The sequence below is a fragment of the Pinus tabuliformis genome, chromosome 8 (assembly GCF_031772625.1).
Source record: "Pinus tabuliformis cultivar Carrire ecotype Pingquan chromosome 8, CPIR1, whole genome shotgun sequence".
NCBI classification, from domain to species: Eukaryota; Viridiplantae; Streptophyta; class Pinopsida; order Pinales; family Pinaceae; genus Pinus; species Pinus tabuliformis.
This window is the reverse complement of record NC_142294.1, coordinates 1,172,348,286-1,172,368,554: the sequence shown is the minus strand read 5'-3', so window position 1 is coordinate 1,172,368,554 and position 20,269 is coordinate 1,172,348,286.

Below are 20,269 nucleotides of genomic sequence, written 5' to 3'. Positions count from 1 at the left end.
CTACCTCATCCTTAGACTATCACATCGCAGTGGCCAATTTCCAAATCTTTGTTGAAGTTGATGCATCCTCTGGAATGTGTAGTTCTGGTACTGAATTACATGCTTGTGTAATTATGGCTTCTAGGCTCTGGCTTCGCGTTGCTAGCTCTTCTTTTTCCTTAAGAGCTTGAGCCTTTTCGGCGAAGATCTTCTCATTTTTCATTTTGACTTCACTAACTACTGATAGCGTGCACTACTTTTTGATTTGAAGCTCATCTGAGACCCCCTGATGAAGTGAGTGGAGGGTTTGAAGGGGCAACGCGGCTAAATTCATACCCACACCTTTGATCTTGTTGAGTTGAGCATTATCTTCCTCTGACTCTACACATAATGTCCCTTCTGGCAAGGGAATGACTCTGAGGTCCAGAGTTCATTCTGTTTCCATTATGCTCTTGGTCGCTTATTGCAAGCTCGCTTCAACCCCGCTCGTTTGTCTGACACTCGACTGAATTCTACCTGTTTGAATCTGAAACTAGCACAAATCCTTCTGGATGCTCGTCAGCATCTACATGTACGGTTGCTCAAATTGAGTCCACAACTTTGTCATTGTGTCACGGATCTTGAAGCTTCATCCCTTCAGCCTTCGACAGTACGTCTTGCACCCTCCTTAGTTCTCTTGAGTGCATAACACACTTTTGAAGCCTCATTAGCCTCCCTTCATCCTTTAGACCTATGCCCTGCACCCTCCCTTGGACTTCCTCTCTCCAATTGAGTGAAAAAGTGCACCCTGAAGCCTCAAAGCATTCAGCCTTCCCTCCTTGGAAGTGTGCCCTGTGCCCAAAATCCTCCTTTCTCTTCCTGAAGAGCACTATTAAGTCATGAACAAAAACATTGCATGAGACATGTTAGGACAGGAGATTTTTAGACTAGTATTTGCTTTCCATGAGTGATTTCAATTGCAGGTATTCTAGAACAATGTGGAAAAGATGCACAAAGAGATTGGGAAAAGAGGGAAGTCAAAGGAAGTATTCAAGAAAAAATAACATGTGATGAGACAAAATGAAGAACATTGAAATCCTGATGATCGAAGCAGCTCAAAAGACTCCATATGATCAAAGACCCTTTGGAGGGTGAAAACATAAACAACATGGAAGTTGCATGCAAGATCAAAGATACAAGTGGCAACATTATCACCTATCAAGAAATTCCATGTCATCATTCATTATGAGTCCAAGTCATCAATGTTAGTGACTTTCCATCTTCTCACCATGGGATGATGTGGAAATAATTATGTAATCATGTAATTATTGTAAAGACAAATAAGTATAAGTCGAAGAGTCATGTATGGACAAAAGAGCCATGTGAAAAGGTCCAAAGGACATGTAATTTAAGATTTATGTAATTCTAAAATTCATTTAGAATTCCAAGAGTTATATAAAAGTCCAAAGGTCATAGAAGTTGAAAAGTCATATGAGAAACTCAAGAGTCATGGGGATGTGAAAATTCATGCCTCAAGTTATAAAAGGAGCCTCATTAATCAAGTAGAATACTTTTCACCTTCGCTTCTCCCATAAGGCATTAGAGAGATAGAGATAGTACTTTTGGGGAGCAATAAGTAGCTCTAATACTCCACTATTGGAGTTAATGATGTTCATTGTACTCATGTATCTTGGCCATCACAATTTCATGCATGGATCATGGATGGTTTGAGACTATTCTTATAATGTTTGAAGTTTATGTTGGCTCTTATGTACTAAAGTAATTGAAATATTTTGATGACTTGGGTGCTAAACTTGTTGCAAATGTGTTGTGATGATTTTAATGATCGTAGAATCTATGTGAACTATTTCACTTGATGTATAATGATTCTTCCTTGTTTATAAGTGTGTGCCTCTACCAGATTAGTATTATTACTTCTCTCTTAGAGGTTCACTTTTTCTTCCTTGCAGTAAAATAATCTTGATACATTTACAATTTAACATTCCATAAGGCACACTCTCTTTCTCATTCAAAGGCACATGTGTGCTACTCTCTCATGGTAATTGCTTAAGCCAAGGAAAATCTCTACATTAATGGCAGTCTGGCCATAATTTCGGATGGGATTCCTACACCAAATGGTGTGAGGTCTAATTGGGACCTCATATCAGGGAGATCCCTTGTATGTTGGGGAGTTCCAGCACTATCAAAATTTTGGCACTAGAAGGAGGACAACTAGTTTTTTATGGATGATAAGTCATCACATCCTAATCATTCATCTTCTGAACAAGGAAGGTGTTGGAAATACTGAGAGGGGGTGAATCGATATTTCTTTTCAATTGTTACTTTTACAGGTTAGATCACTTATATTTGGAATGCAAAAATGAACAATAGAAGTAAACTCTTTTATTAATATAATCTTTATAAAGAATCAAGTACAATATGGGTAGGGGTCCAACCCTTGATGAAGACACCCAGGCTCCAAGATGGGATGTGCCAAGCACCTACTTGGACTTTATTGAGGCTCTAACCACTATGGCTTTCAACCCTATCTTATCCAAGGCACCAACCTTGATTTTAGGAGCACTAACTTCAAGGACACCAATCATCAATCTTCCAAGCTACAACCTGTATTTTCCAAGCACCGACTTGGACTTCCAAGGCTCCAACCTTGTCAATTTTGAGGCACCAACCTCAAGGACTCCAATCCTATATCTGCTTCAGGCACCGACCTGGTTTCTTGAGGACTCTGATCCTCTAGGGCTCCAACCCTATCAATTTTGGGGCACCAACCCCAAGGACTCCAATCCTTTATCTTCTTCAGGCACCAACCTGGATTCTTGAGGACTTCGATCCTCTAGGGCTCCAACCCTATTCTCCAAGGCACCAACCTTATTGTTCGAGGCTCCAACCTCTAGGCACCAACCCTCTGGGCTCCAACCCACTCTCGTACTTTGTCTAGATGTGTTTGATTATACTTCATGGCTCCCTATGTCTTCTTCAATGAGCCCTGTCAATCTTCAGCAATGTCTCCTCAAAATTACTTCATCAATGACAACCTTGTCTTCACATGAAGGTGTCTCCACAGCTCTTCATGGTACCCAAACAAGATCTTCAAGTCACCTCATGATGTCTCATGCATCATGGTCTTCAATGAGGCCTTCAATCAAATCTTTGAAATATTGCTTCAACAAGGAGGCTTATAATAGCTCAACAAGAACTACTCTTATCAAACTGTCTTCAAACCAGTGCTGCTCCAAGAAATGGCTCCAATATGTTACTCAGAAATGAGCTCCAAATCCTTTAGTGTCCTAAAAGTTACCTTGAATGTATGGTTTCCAATGAAGCTTGAAACACCCTGAAGCATATACCTTACTGCAACAATCTTAACCTACTGTCCAAAAAGGAGAAGGCAATTTGTCACACAGTCTGGAATCTTTTGCATGCATGCCTTTTGGGATTATGCCACCAAGAAATAGGAGTGTCACTGCTCCATAGTCTGAGTGTCCCTCTATTGTTCAGCTAGTCCATAATTCCACATTCCATTATTCCTCCACTGGACTGCAATACCACAGAGGAATAGACTATGTGTCTCCACAGTTATATCAACAGGCCTCGATACTCAGAGGTCTAAGTTGCCATTTAATGAACCTAGTTTGAGCCATTGTTTAAGGCATAGTCCTTCTACAAATATCTGAACCTCTCAAATGCTATAGGTCAGGGATTAGTAGCACCGTAGATTCAAAGGTACAGATCTTATAACAAAGGTTGAGGTATTGTTTAGAGGGTCCAAAGCTCCCACAGTCCTGCAACCCAATCAAACCGAGATTGTTGTTCTTGTTCTGGTCCGAAATCTGTAATTAATTTGTTATTTCAGGAATCTAAATTGTTATGCCAATGTGCTTCCATCACAGAGCTACTACAATGAATCTGCTATCTAAAGTCATGCCCAAAACAATTTTGATTTGCCTCCTTTTATCTCCCTCCTGTAATGTTCACAAGCTGTGAACAATTATCCTTTTTCTTGTAAGAATAACTGAAAATTATGTGTAAGAAATGATGTCTGAAATCTATATTTATAGTGGTTTTCATCACTTGAACGAAAGGACACGTCTCAGGAGGTAGGCTGACTTGAGCAGTGATCATAGGTCAGCTAGAAATTAAGTTAAAGATATATAACTTCAAAAATCAATTTCTCTTCAACCACTAGGAGTTTGAGGGCAAGTAAGGGCTTGTTAGAAAGAGGAAAAAATCCTCTTTAAGATGGTGTAGGACTCATTGTGGAAATATGCCTCCAAGATCTCCAAAATAATTTTTCTTTGTGACTGCTCTTGAAATTTTTAGTGCAGAACAACAAGGTCATTAGGGCTTCTCCATTGTTTGGGACAACATGGTTTTCATGGCTTTGTCATAGGATCATAGTGTCATCATGATAGTGTAGCATCACGCATCCAACAAAGTCATCATATATTAGTGCAGTGATATGTTATTATCCATATGTCATTAGATCATCACAAGGAGAGCTTCTACATCAAGAGTCACTATGAGCATCAATAAGAAGGACTTCTTCATCAAGAGTAAGGACATCATCATGATTTCTAGGGCTTCTTCATCAAGAGCAAGGATACAAGAGGTTATAGTGTCTTCGTGGTTAGTTCAAGGACATCTAGGACATTATGAACAATAGGCATCTAGGACAAGACTTCTTTTTAATGGCTTGACATCTTCATTCATGGTATCCTTATCAAACAAGAGTCTTGACATCGTCATGTGGAAAAAGACATCTCAAGAATATTGACATCTGGATCAATGCCATATTGACATCAATGACAACGTAGATTAACAATCTCCCCCTTTGTCATTGATGGAAATATTCTTGTGCTTCCAACATTCTCTCCCCCTTTGACATCAATGGAAAATGGGGTGCCCAAGTACTCCCTTTGTCATGTTGCTTCTCTTCTTCATGAATAGTAGATCTTCATGGGTATGTTACTCCCCCTGTCATGGTGCTCTTCTTTCTGGAAATGTGGTCCATGATAGATGTGTTTACATTCCTTCATGTGATGAACCAACTCCCCCTATCTGTATGACCTCCTCTAGCTCATGAAATATTATCTGCTTAGTGATCAAGTGGAAGAGATCTTCAATAATAGTTCATGGATGAATAAGGGATCATGTTCTTCATTGGAATTGCTCCCGAGAGACAATCTATCAAAGGATGATTGTCCATGTGGCTCATCAAGGATTTCATAGGGCCCATTCACGAATAGCTTTTGCAAGAATGCTTAATCATCATAAGCTCCCCCTAACTGTATGCATGATCTTCCTTTTGGTAGAGTCTTCCCATCAAATGCTTAGATTGTCGAATATTAGGTCAACAACATGTGTTGTTGGCTGGAGAGTTCAAGGGACTTTCAGATTGTATTTGCTTCCTTCTCCATACTTGTGTAACTTTCTTATCTGGCATAGTTCTAGCTTGAGTAGGTTCCCAAATCAAGTTACAATTACGTGCCATATGACCAATGTTATGACACTTGAAGAATTCTATGTTGTTCATGAATAAGAATTCATGACTTCTTCTTGAGAAATTGCTTCTCGAAGATTGACGGGGATCATTATAAGCCCTACAATATTTTTCCATGTGTCCAAAGTTTGTACAAGAATAACAATAACCAAGAAATAAAATTTTGTACCAGGGAGATGGAGATTTCCTTGATGTACTTTTGAAGCCTTTCTACCTTGGGATTCCTTGATAATATTCGTCGCCTTTTGTATTCTTGACATCATCTGCAACTCTTCTTGGAGGAAGATTTCTTCCATTGTTTCCTTGACTCTTCTCCTTGCCTTCATTGGAACTAGGAGCATTATTATTTCCATCAGGCTTCCTCATGTCCCTGTTGTTTGAAGTATGGTCACCCTTGCTTGAGGATTCACCTTCATAGCCAGGACCTAATTTATCAAATGGAGATCTTTGATGGCTAAGCATGTCATCCAAGGCTTGAGAGCTCTTCAAGATTTTTTCCATCCCTTCAACCTTTTTCCCGAGGGAGACAATCTCTTCTTCCAATCTTTCACAATCATTATTCTTCTTAGCAAGTTTTTTCTCAGTTTCTTCCTTAATACGAGTAGATTCATTTACTTCTATTTTAAGGGAGATGATATCTGATTTCATTTTGAAAATTTCTTCATTTTCCTTAGCTAGACTACTCTCCATTTCTTCCTTTATCCTTCTAGCTTTACATGTTTCAACCTTAAGAAGGTTGATGTTGGATTTTAGTTTGAATATCTATTCATCCTTCACTTTTAGTTGGTATATCATGGTGTTTCTCTCCTTTTTTGCTTCATCAACCTGTCCTCCTATGATTACCAATGCTTCCATTGTCTTCTTAGCTCCTTGTGCTAACTTTCTTGCTTCTTCTAGTTGATATTTGAGAGAGGAGACCTCTACCTTGTACTGACCATTCTCTTCTTCAAGTTTGTTCAAGCTGACTTGACAAGGTATCTTCCTGTTCATTTGTGTTATCTAATTGATTTGTCATGGATATGACTGCTTCATGATGCTTTCTTTTGTTTTGATGAAATTCCTCCTTAAGCTTGGTGAGCTCTTCATCTCTTTCTTGTACTTGAAGCTTGAAAAGGTCAACTTCCTTCCTTGTTTGGTCTTGGTCACCAACTAGTGCTTTCTTCTCAAGTTACTCATTTTCCTTATTCAAATTGATAATCTCTTCCATGGTAGCCATAATTTTAGTGAGGAGATCTTCTTCAAATTATTTTTCATTCTCTTCATCTTCTAGGTCTTCTTTATCCTTGATGTCATCAATCGTATCTTCAGCTTCCTTAATGGGCTCTGGATTTTCTTCTTGTTTTCCATCATTTTCTTGACTAGAATCATTGTCAATGCTCCTTTTGAGTGAAGGTCATGAAGTTTATCCCATATGCCTTTTTCTAAAGAGCTTTTTTCAAAATTGGCCTTCATAGAATCAGGTAGCCCATTCAATATTGCTTTCATTTCTCTTGAATTATGTTCCTTTAATTCTCCATCCATCATGCTATCAACAATCACCAATTTCCAAACTTCAATGCCTTGAGTCTTTAAGAAATTCCTCATTCTTTCCTCCCATATATCAAAGTTTCCATTGAATAATGGAGCCTTGACAAATTGATTGACTTCGATTTCGGTGGTTGAGGGAGACATCTTTAGGAGGATTTGAGACTTTCTTCCTTGGCTTTTCCATTTGTGTTCTAATGATCAACCTTCAAGGTGTTAGGATTTGAGTGAAGGTACTAGCTCTGATACCAATTGTTGGAAATACTGAGAGGGGGGTGAATCAATATTTCCTTTCAATTGTTACTTTTACCAGTTAGATCACTTATATTTAGAACACAAAATGAACAATAGAAGTAAACGCTTTTATTAATATAATCTTTATAAAGAATCAAGTACAATATGTGTAGGTCTCCAACCCTTGATGAAGACACCCAGGCTTCAACCTGGGATGTACCAAGCACCTACTTGGACTTTAGTGAGGCTCTGACCTCTTGGACTTTTGACCCTATCTTATCCAAGGCACCAACCTTGATTTTAGGAGCACCAACTCCAAGTACACCAATCCTCAATCTTCCAGGCTCGAACCTATATTTGCCAAGCACCAACTTGGACTTCCAAGGCTCCAACCTTGTCAATTTTGAAGCACCAACCTCAAGGAATCCAATCCTATATCTTCTTCAGGCATCGACCTGGTTTCTTGAGGACTCTGATCCTCTAGGGCTCCAACCCTATTTGTTTTGGGGCACCAACCCCAAGGACTCCAATCCTTTATCTTCTTCAGGCACCAACCTAGATTCTTGAGGACTTCGATCCTCTAGGGCTCCAACCCTATTCTCCAAGGCACCAACCTTGTTGTTCAAGGCTCCAACCCTCTCTCGTACTTTTTATTTCACGGCTCCCTATGTCTTCTTCAACGAGCCCTGTCAATCTTCAGCAATGTCTCCTCAAAATTACTTCATCAATGACAACCTTGCCTTCACATGAATGTGTCTCCACAGCTCTTCATGGTACCCAAACAAGATCTTCAAGTCACCTCATGATGCCTCATGCATCATGGTCTTCAATGAGGCCTTCAATCAAATCTTTGAAATATTGCTTCAACAAGGAGGCTTATAATAGCTCAACAAGAACTTCCCTTATCAAATTGTCTTCAAACCAAATCTGCTCCAAGATATGGCTCCAATACATTACTCAGAAATGAGCTCCAAATCCTTCAATGTCCTGAATGTTACCTTGAATTTATGGTTTCCAATGAAACTTGAAACACCCTAAAGCATATACCTTACTGCCACAATCTTAACCTATTGTCCAAAAAGGAGAAGGAAAATTGTCACACAGTCTGGAATCTTTTGCAAGCATGCCTTCTAGGATTATGCCACCAAGAAATAGGAGTGTCACTACTTCATAGTCTGAGTGTCCCTCTATTGTTCATCTAGTCCACAATTCCACATTCCATTGTTCCTCCACAGGACCGAAATACCACAAAGGAATAGACTACGTGTCTCCACAGTTATATCAACAGGCCTAGGTACTCGAGGGTCTGAGTTTCCATTTAATGAACTTAGTCTGAGCCATTGCTTAAGGCATAGTTCTTCTACAAATATCTGAGCCTCTCAAATTCTACATGTCTGGGCTTAGTAGCACTGCAGATTCAAAGTTACAGAGCTTATAACAAAGGCTGAGGTACTGTTTAGAGGATCCAAAGCTCCCACAGTCCTGCAACCCAATCAAACCGAGATTGTTGTTCTTTTTCTGGTCTAAAATATGTAATTAATTTGTTATTTTAGGAATTTGAACTGTTATGCTAATGTGCTTCCATCACAGAGCTACTACAATGAATCTGCTATCTAAATTCATGCCCAAAACAATTCCGGTTTGCCTCCTTTTATCTCCCTCCTATAATGTTCACAAGCTGTGAACAATTATCCTTCTTCTTGTAAGAATAACTTAAAGTTATGTGTAAGAAATTATGTCTAAAATCTATATTTATAGTGGTTTTCATCACTTGAACAAAAGGACACGTCTCAGGTGGTAGGCTAACTTGAGCAGTAATCATAAGTTGGCTAGAAATTAAGTTAAAGATATATAACTTCAAAAATCAAGTTCTCTTCAACCACTAGGAGTTTGAGGGCAAGTAAGGGCTCGTTAGAAAGAGGAAAAATCCTCTTTAAGATGGTGTAGGACTCATTTGGGAAAGATGCCTCCAAGAACTCCAAAATAATTTTTCTTTGTGACTGCTCTTGAAATTTTTAGTGCAGAATAGCAAGGTCATTAGGGCTTCTCCATTGTTTGGGACAGCATGGTATTCATGGCTTTGTCATAGGATCATAGTGTCATCATGATAGTGTAGAAACATGCATCCAACAAAGATTACAAGGAAGACCTTATTCTTTCTGATGGAGAATAGCCGAAAGCTTATTTTGAGCTCAATGAAGGCCTGAACAGTGAAGACGAAGGATCAGTAGACTCAAAAAAGGGGGAGGAATGAGGAGACGAAGACATGGCTAATCAAGACCTAGATTGGATGGCCCAAGGGCCACTTGCTCTTATGGATAACCTTCATAGAATTCCTAGACATTTGGAGAAGTTATTATAAAATTTTGATCTTCACAAGAAGACTAAGGAAAAGGATCATATTGATGATTTCTACATGCATCTACGAATTCTAGAGGTATGATATAATGATGTTTCTTGTAGGATTTTTCCTTTCGCTTTAGAAGGTAGAGCAAAAACATGGTATCATAGTTTACCTGTTAATTCAATCCATGGTTGAAAGGAGTTTAAGAAGTTGTTTTTGGAGAAATTTGTCAATGATAAGACTCCTGCCATGTTATTAAAAGAGATCAAAAATATTAGGATAGGGGAAAAGGAGAAAGTCAAATATTTCAATAAAAAGTTCAATCGTATATTGAACAAGTTCCCCCCAAACACACAACTTCATTATTATATCACTATAAATTATTATACAATTTCCTTTTCAACAAATATTTTTGGTTTTGTTAAGAGGGATGCAAAGGAGACATTGGCCTTAAAATTTGTAGAAGCAATCGCTATGTGAAAGACTTGCATGACATTAGAGCTATTACTGATGATGAAGAATGTAAAGACTCTAAGGAGAATGGATTCTGTTGGTACTGAAATCTTGAATAAATATTTAAAGGAACTCACTAATCCAGTCATAATTAAGGAGAAATCCAAGCGACACTTCTACCAATAGCAAGCCCCCAAGTCTTTCTTAATTAGAAGAAATAACAATAATTAGCTGGAAAAATATACCCAGATCTCAATTGTTGTGTTGAATGTTGAAAGTATAGGCATGGATAACTATTGATCCTTCCATAAGAAATGGAATTCAGAGGAAACTTGCCCACAGTGGAACCACAACATGAATGCTATGGAAACCCATATTGTTGATACTTTACTGGCAGATGAGCATCCGAGCAGAAAAAATAAATAAATGAACCTACATCGGCTAAGGAAAGTACATGTATTGGACATTCAGTTAATACATTTGATTTCATTCTCAATACTGACAAGAAAAGTGCCGAAGAACTACCTCAAAGTCAAGCACCCCCTTAGAAACAAACTACCCATTATAATTTAAGGAGAAAAGGACCCATTTTTAAATAGGAAGTGACGAGACAAAACTTGAAGGACCAATTGTTAAGAAGGATCTCACCACGAACCAATCCTTCTCAAAATGTGCAAAACAAGTCTGGAAGTGTTGTCACTTCTAAGAACGCTTACGCTAGCAACAAAAACAATTATATCACTTTGGAACTTTCAAAAAAAGCTACACCTCCAGACACTACAATACTTCCTACTAAAAATGAAGATATTGATTATAATATAGTTGAATACCTTAAAAGAGATCGTGCCAACATTTCCATATTTGAGCTCACAAATATAGTAGGCCAGTGAGAGATGCTCGTCCAAGCCTTATCACAACCTTCATCAGGTGACAAAGCTTGTCCTGATGATGAACCTTAATAGAGATTTGAAATGTATCAACCCTAATATTTCTATGTGATTTCTCTGGAATATCTTTGCTTAAAGCTTCTACTTCTCAAAAGGTGTCTAGTAAGTCTCCTGGATCTCTCGAATATGTATTTAATGTTGTAACTTTAGATGTTAACAATCTCTGCCCCCCATTTTTTCTAACTTTTAAAATCTTTAATTAGAATGTCCATAATTTTTAGGTTGATTTGGGTGCATTCGTGAATGTAATGCCATTATTTGTTCCTATGAAAATTAATGCTAAATGGGATAGAACCAATCCAAGAATCATTCATCTAGACAGATCACTTGTCCAAACCATTGGTGACTCAATAATTTTATTATTCGCTTGTCATATGACCACCAGGTACACCAATGCATAAACATTGTAATTGTGGACATCCCTGAAGCCTATGCCGTACTCTTGAGTAGAGACTGGTCTAGTAAATTACAAGAGTATTTTTCTAAAAATTGGTCACACTTATGGCTTCCATACAAGGGTAGGAACAACTAGATTCGAGTGGAAAGTGAACCCTACATGAAATATACTAACACCCCTTGAGGGTCATAATGAGCCTCTTAGATTTGCAAACATAATATTTGTAAATTGTTTCTTAGAAATTGATCACGTGTTATTAAGCACAACCATCACACATCCCATTAGATACGCAGTTGGAGCTACTCCCTTGTACTCCAACTGGTACTAATGAATCTTGTAACATAAATGTACTTAGTAATAATAGTATACAAACCAGTTTAGTCGCTGACAATATTTGGACTCTGTACTTTGACTGTTAAAAAATGCATGATGGATCTGGAGCCAATTTAATTCTCATAAACCCACATAACAAGAAGTAAATCCTATCATGTTGTTTGGAGTTTGAGTGCATAAATCATATTGTCGAATACAAAGAACTCGTTCTTGGGTTAAAGAAAGAAATCAACCTGTAGGTAGAACTCCTCAAGGTAATTGGTGACTCAGAAGTGGTTAATCATTAGGTACTGAACACTATCCAATGTGTTTCACTTAATTTAAAAGAATACCAACATGAGGTATGGTGACTTATTACTTATTTTAAAGATTTTAATATTATTTATGTTCCTAAAATTAGAAATGTCGCAACTGATACATTAGCTAATGCAGCTGCTAGAATGTCACCTTTGAAAAATGGTTTTTCTATAGAGATTATATATAAACCATATGTGCCTGATAACATAACTATTTTTTGTGTTTTCAATGATGACCAACATATATTTCATTTTATGGCTAATGCAGACGTGTTCAAGGATGTGGCCATCGAAGAACATGAACATGAAAAGGCTTTGCAGGAAGCAGTTGATGCAATGAAAGAAAATACTGTGCCTAAAGGTGTAATGTCCCTGGAAAAATGATATGACCTGAAAAGCCAATTTAATGGACCAACTAATACTAAGACTTAGAGCTTAAAGATGTCATTTGAACAAGTTAACCTGGAATTCAAGACGATATGAAATATGTAGACCTCGATACATGTTGTCCACAAGAATGGCAAGTATTCATTTCTTGTTTAAACAATACCGAGATGTGTTTGCATAGAATTATGATGACTTGAAGACATATGACACCCATATTATATAGCATGTCATTCCCATTAAAGAAGGGATGAAACCTTTTCAGAGAAATCTAAGGAAATTTCATCCAACGCTAGAACCCCTAATCCAAAAATAATTAAGGAATTTGTTGGATGCTCGGATCATTTTTAAGGTCAAACACTCTACTTGGGTTTCGAGTTTGGTCCTTGTCATGATGAATTCGAGTGAGATAAGGTTATGTCCCGACTTTCAAAACTTCAACCGAGGATCAAACAAATATAACTATCTAGTTCCATCTATGGAATAGATCATCCAAACAATATTTGGGTCTGAGATGTTCTCACTGTTAGATGGATTTTGTGGCTACAATCAAGTGCTAGTGGTAGAACCAGAAAGCCTCAAAACCACTTTCAGGACCGAGTAGGGAACATTCACCTTTAAGTGCATGCCATTTGGGTTTATCAATGCCAATGCTACAATTCAAAGAGAAAAGGACATTGTTTTTTGTGGCCTTATTGGTCAAAGTGTAGTAGTCTATCTAGATGATGTTACTATATTCTCTAAAAGAATATTATACCATGTGCGTCATTTGAAACAAATATTTGAGCGATGTCGCAAATATGGGATTTCTCTCAATCCCAATAAAATCATCTTCGGTGTGTCGGAGGGAACTCTCTTAGGACACATCATTTCCAAGAGAAAAATAAAAGTTGATCCCTATAAACAAGAAGGCTTAGCAATATTTCTTAAGAAAGATTAATTTCCTGCGCAAGTTGATCTCTAACTATGCTTAGATAGTTAAACCATTGCACGAGATGATAAAGAAAGATGTAGTCTATAAGTGGGACAAAAAGGAAAAGGATGTTTTTGCTCATATTAAACAAGATATTGTTGATGCACCTGCATTGTTTAGTCCTAATTATGGCAAGGATTTCCTGCTTTATACTTTCACCTAAGATTCATTTATTAATCATATTGACACAAAAGGATTCTGAAGGAAATGAATGGACTATTTCTTTAATGAGTGCCATATTACATGGGTCAGATTCGAACTATCCTGACATTGATAAACAAGCATATGTTGTATATAAGGAAATCAATCCTTTTAGGGCCTACCTCCTTAAAGCTCACACGATCATATATGTGCCTCATCAAACTATTAGAATTTTCTTTGTGCAACAAGAGCTAGTTGAGAAGAGGGAAAATTGGATTACCTATTTACAAGAATATGATCTGGAGTTTAATCCAAGTCATACTATTAAGGGTAATGGCCTATGTCAACTTGCATCCAAAGTGATAGATGTCACAGAGCAAGATATTTCAGGATGGGAGAAGGAAATAGAAATGTATAACATTGAACAAGTTCCCCAGTCAAGCTCAAAAGCGCCATGGTATTCAGACATATGGAAATTCTTAGAGCACAACACCTTTACTACACATTTATCGAATAAACAAAAGAGAGAAATTTTCCTTAAAGCTCTAACTTATCAGCTTGTTCATGGAGTGCTTTTTAGAAAGCACCATAATGGTGTCTTTATAAGATGCCCAAAGCCTCAAGACATAGAGAATGTATTAAGATATTTTCACAACGGACCAACAGGTTGACATCATGTAGGGGATACAACTACACAAAAATTAATAAGGGTTGGTTATTATTGGCCCACCTTATTTAAGGACGTTCATGATTATGCTCATAAATTCCCAAGTTGTCAAATATTTGGTGTTCGATACTAGAAGTCAATCGTCCCACTGCTACCAGTAGTTGTTGAGGAACCTTTCCAACAACGGAGACTAGATGTTATTACAGAAATATTTCTACACTCATCAAAGCAAATCTAATAGATCCTAACAATGATAGATTATTATACTCTTTGGACAGAATAAATTCCTTTAAGACAAGTTAACGACCAAGAATTCATCCAATTCATAAAGCAGAACATTATAACTAGTTTTGGCATTCCAACATGTCTTGTCTTTGATAATGTGACTTTTTTTTCTTTGTTGAAACTTTATGAGTTAGCATTATAAAATGGTAATCTAACTATTATCCACATGGAAATGGTTTAGTAGAGTCAACAAACAAAAATCTCATTCACATAATCAAGAAAATCATTTTCTCTGAGAAAAGGAACTAACACAATGCTTTGGTAAATGTTATGGGATGACCATTTAACTCCTAATCCTTCCCTCAAAACCTCACCATACTTCGTAGTATACGGTAAGGAAGTTATATTGCCTCCTAACCTATATCTCCCAGCCTTACAACTCTCCCAAGAGTCACAAGGAAAATTGTGCCTTCTGGTTCAAAGTAGAATAGATACTTTGCTTAATCTTGAGGAAGAAAGGCTCAAATATAAAGAAATATTTTCGATTCATCAAAACCATATTAAGCATTGGTTTGATAAGAAATCTACAGGGACTAAGAGTTTCAATGTGGGTGACTTAGTATTGAAGTGGGATAAATCCCATGAAGAGAAAGGCAAACACAGGAAGTCCCAATCTTCGTGGATAGACTACTACACCATCAAAGAGAAAGTTGGTCATAACGCTTTCAAGCTGAAATATTTAGATGGGAGGATTGAAACTCTTCCTGTCAATGGAAGATATTTGAAGCACTATTTCCAGTAGAAACTCTAAGTTGTTCTTCCTGTGCAATTTATTTCACTATCGTTTGTTGTTGGTCTTGTGTTTTTTATGTCCAGTTGTGTCCTGTCTTCTTTCATGTTTTGGTCATTGTACATAAATAAGATCTTGTGTGAAAGAGTGCATGGTTTTGTAGGGCTTTGTGGTGCATAAAATAGGAATTGTGACAACCACAACACTTAGATATTTGTTAGTTATTCTTCTTTGTTTGGGAAGATTCCATAGGTTGAGTTAAGTCTGAACATAAAATACGATACATCCAAAAGGAAAACATTGAGGGAACCTATTAGATCTACATCTATTCTAGCATCCAAACCCCTCAACTTGGTGTTAAATCTTCTTGGCATCTTACATGCTTATCCAATCTAGTAGAGAAAGGATAAGGAGAAAATCTAAAGCAAAAAACCCAATATCAGAGGTTATATTAATACTTCTCTAAAGGGGCAACCTCTTATTCTCTCAATAAGTCGGGATCCCTCTTCCACCCATTGAAAATAATAAGTGTCAAAGAACAATCCTGTTAAATAAATAAATAAAGGATGAAAGAAAAGAATGGCTTCATGTGTTGGATGGTGTTGTCATTGATGTCAACCCATGGAGTTGACTGGGTTTGACTTTGAACAAAAACACTAGTCATTGATTTCAGATGGTTAATGAATGCCTCTTAGTAATTATCGGATTACATCAAGATAGAAACTATACCGTTGGATGGTTGACAACCCAAGTATTAGGGTTTGGGTTCCTTGGACTAAGGATGTACCTTGACCCAGTCGAGGGTTTTTGAAGGGTCAAACCATTGGGTTTGTGTTGGATATCTCATTCATTAGATTCTCCTCAAAAATATGTTTCTGTTGATATGTGATACGCCCTGAGAGGCCTCCTGGTTTGAGAGATATTCACAATTGAAGTTAGTGTCCCAAGTGGTAGTGAAATGAAACCTCCTCCTATGGTTTTCAACATATGACATTGTTTATCACTGTAATCTCACCTCGTATAAGTTGCATAACTTCAAAAACCAAAGACAATAAATCAAACATTGACCTAACGCACTCATGTGTCACCTACAAAACATAAGAGGTTTAGTATACAGTTACTTGGAGTTTAATAAGCAAGTTATCAACAATTATTAAATTAAATTAAATTTTTTAAATATCTAACTTAAGGTTTGAAAATAACAATTATATTAAGAAATGGCATCAAACTACCTTCACTCGCAAGGAGTGCCCCTTTCTTGATTTACAAGTCTAATCTATTTTTTCAATGGAAGTGTCTGTCTTAAGTTACAAGGAAATATTTTATCTAAAATTTTAATGCCCTAAAGTTCCTATGGAACCCCTCTCTATCTCCAGCATTCACATAATAAATCCCTCTCTAAAACACTATAAAACAAAGACATATCCTCCTCCAAAACAAAGCATTCTCACATGTTTTTAGCTCTGAAATTCCTTCGACTTACCTGAGGAAATATTCGGACTTCCAAAGTATAGATAGAATACAACAACTTGAATTTTTCAGCCTACCCGAGGACATAACCTCTTCGGCCTCTTAAGGATAGCAAGGTACCTTGAGAAAAGTGTCGTTGTCTTTGATTTTTTCTGGGCACAAGATTCTGAATTAACTTGGGATTCGTTGGATTGTAATTTACACTGTAATTGCAAATTTTTTACAACTCTAAATTTTTGGTTCCTTTGCATATGGCTTGAGATGCTACGTGTTTTTCCTTATTTCTTTCTTTCATTGGTTTATAGATTGAAGAACTGTTATAAACTTCCTAGACTTGAAGAACTGTTATAAACTTCAATTCTAGGACAACGAATTATATTAAGTTTGTTATGACTTGAATTGAGGCAGCATGTCATGTGTGTTAGGTTCCTATTAAGGCAGCAACTTTTAGGACATAGGTTCTTTTCATGACAACATATTTCTTGGGTGGTTTGTATGACTAGGACAGTGAATTATGTTAGGACTGTTCTAGAGTCTATTCTTGGGTATTTTTGTTTGAATTTGGAATTCGTTGGGAAACTCTTTGTAGTGTTCATAAATTTGTAATGATTAAGGGTTTGACCTGCTTGGCAGTGATGTCTCCTCTTGAGAATTGAAGGTACTCAACAAAGTAAGAAGCAGTGCTATTGTTTATATGATTTAGTAGTGGAACTATGTCATTCACTATGATGAATTAAGGTTTGTAACAATAATACAGTAACCTGATTGTATTAACTGTGGTAACATGTACATTAACTGTGTATGATAGCTTGACATATTGACAGTGACCTTCTTTGAGCATAAATATGCACATATAACAACAGCTCTTAGATTTGACAGCTAGACAAGACATTATCATGACAATACAGTGATAATATCCTTGACTTGACAAGTTGTGAATAGTTCTTGCAACTATCCTAACAATAATATGACACTTGAAATATAACTTAAGTATAATGAGTGACTTATGTATATACTATATACAGTTAGTTAGAGTTGTGTTTAGTCTATTGACATGACCTTGTATTAAGGTGACAACTAGTGTATACAATGACTTGAATACAACGGCTAAGCAAATGATGAATTTGACTGATAACATGACAGTTGACATTATCTTGGCATTCACTATTGTAGCAGTTGCCTTGACAGCCTATTAGGATTGGCATCTAGTGGTACAGTGTCAACAAGTGATGTGACTATATGTGATGAGACAACAAGTGACACATTGATACATTAACCTAGATTGGCAAACTAAAGTGTGAATTGACATGACATAACCAGTGGACCTAACATACAGATGCTTGACATCTGCTTGATACCTTAACATGACAAATACCTTGATTAAGAAGTGAACCATTGATTGACTTAGTGGGCATTCTATGGTGTTTGACTTTGAACCTTACATTGAGTTTACATTTAGTTGATAAGTGTCTTGACTTTAACTATACTTGACTAAGACACTATATGACAATGTTGCATTACTATTGATTTGACATCTAGATAAGACATTGACATTGAGTTGACACCTTAAGTTTGGCATGACTTATTGACTTGACCCATAGATTAAGGAACATAGACATATGACAGTGATGACCTATGATTTGACTTGTAGTGATGACCTAGAGAGAGAGAGAGAGTACAAAAGACAACACTATAACCTTGTAGGGAACTAGGACTTGAAGAAAATATCATACAATTGTACAAGCATATTGACGTAAAGATGGATAGTAGGGTTTGACCAGTTAAGTAGCATTGTTTACATGTATGTTGGTAGCTCTCCGAGGATAGAGCTTGAGAGCATTGGTTGCAGGTCATAGGGATGACCTAAGGCACCTTGGTTTGTGCCATCATTTGATAGCAGTGCCAGATGGTTGCAACATTGTGAGAAGTTTGGAATAATGAAGCAGCGTGAAGTATGATTGTCTACATATGAGCCTTGATGCTTATTCATTTGTGACATGTAGTGGTAGCTAGAATTTTGAGTTATTAATGTTAATCAGTGATCAGATGTGTAGTGATCTATGTGATGTGTAGTTGAGCAGTGACAATGATGTGTAGTTACTTTGATGTGAAGAATTGTGCAGTGATCAATTTGATTGTTCAATGATTAGTCGCTACCAAGATTTGACAGATATACAACCTATTCTTTACATATTTAATATATTGATTCAAAGCACAGGGGGATCTAGTCTGAAAATTGTGAAACACGGTCCGTCGACTCTTTAGGGTGGCGAGGTGGTGCAATGAAGGTGATTGGAGTCACCTTCAAGTTATGGCCTGAGAACACTTCGGGGTGGTAGGGTGGTGCTAGGGCAAGTTGTGGATTTCAGAGGGCATTGTGGCGTCCATTCAGTTGTGGCTGATAAACTAATAGGGCAATGAAGCATCCTTTCTGACAGCAACTAGTAAACAGAGTGTTGGGGCACTCATCAGGTTGTGACCTGATCTACAGGGCATTGGGGCATCCTTCTGGTTGCAATAGGATATTAGGGTCTAGTAGTGTCATATAGGTTGTAGCCTATGAATTAGGGGGTTGACTCCTCCCTCAGTTGTAGCTAAAATCTTGATGTAATCAATTTTCCTTTAACAAGGAGAAGACAATTACTAAAGAAGCGTTCAATGGTTTTTGACCCAGAGGGGGTTTTCCACCTAAAAATATTTTTGTCCTCTATTTTATCTTTCTTCATTATTTTATGGTGTTGTCTACCGTTGATAATTGTTTATGATCATCTGAAGAATAAAAATAATAAAAACTGAGGATTAACTAATGCTCTGAAAAATGACTAAAAGAGTTTATTACTAAGAAATATTGATTCACCCCCCTCTCAGTATTTCCAACAATTGGAATCAGAGCTTGGTTCCTTCAGTGAAAGCTTAATCGCTGGAAGGTAGTTTACAGAGCATAGAAATGGTAAAGTTAAAGAAGCAGGTTGAAAAGATATCAAAGGAAGGTACAGTTACAAAAAAATATGAAGAAAGTGAGTATTGTGTACCAACCCTTGATTTTGATGCAGATAATTACTGGATATGCGAATCCAGGATAAAAGTACATTTGCAGGCACATGGAGTATGGGAATCGATTGTTTCTGGAGACACATCTACTGATGAAGCTAAAATGTACAAATCAAAGGCCATGAATGTAATTTTGAATGTTCTGCCAAATTCTTTGAAAAGAAAAGTTGATCAATGTTCAACAACTAAAGCTCTTTGGAAAAAGTCTCATAATCTCTATTCAACAAAGCAATAAGGTCAAGATGTTATTGAAAATTTGGATCCTTCATATTATGATGAAGAAATTGGAGAAATGAGCAAGACAGTTTCAAAATCAAGTGATCAATGTGATAAAGGAACTCAAAATTCAAAAGGAAAAGACAAGACTTTTGGAAGCAGAATTGAAGATAGCAAAATAACTCATCAAAGAAAATGAGGAGTTTGAGAATATGATTAGCAATGTTAGAACTTAATTGGAAGAAATAAATAATGCAGAGACACAAGACCTCAAGAGAGAAGTGCAACAGAAGAAACAAGAACCTGACATAGCGTTTGCAGAGATTAGCAGGCTCAAACAATAGA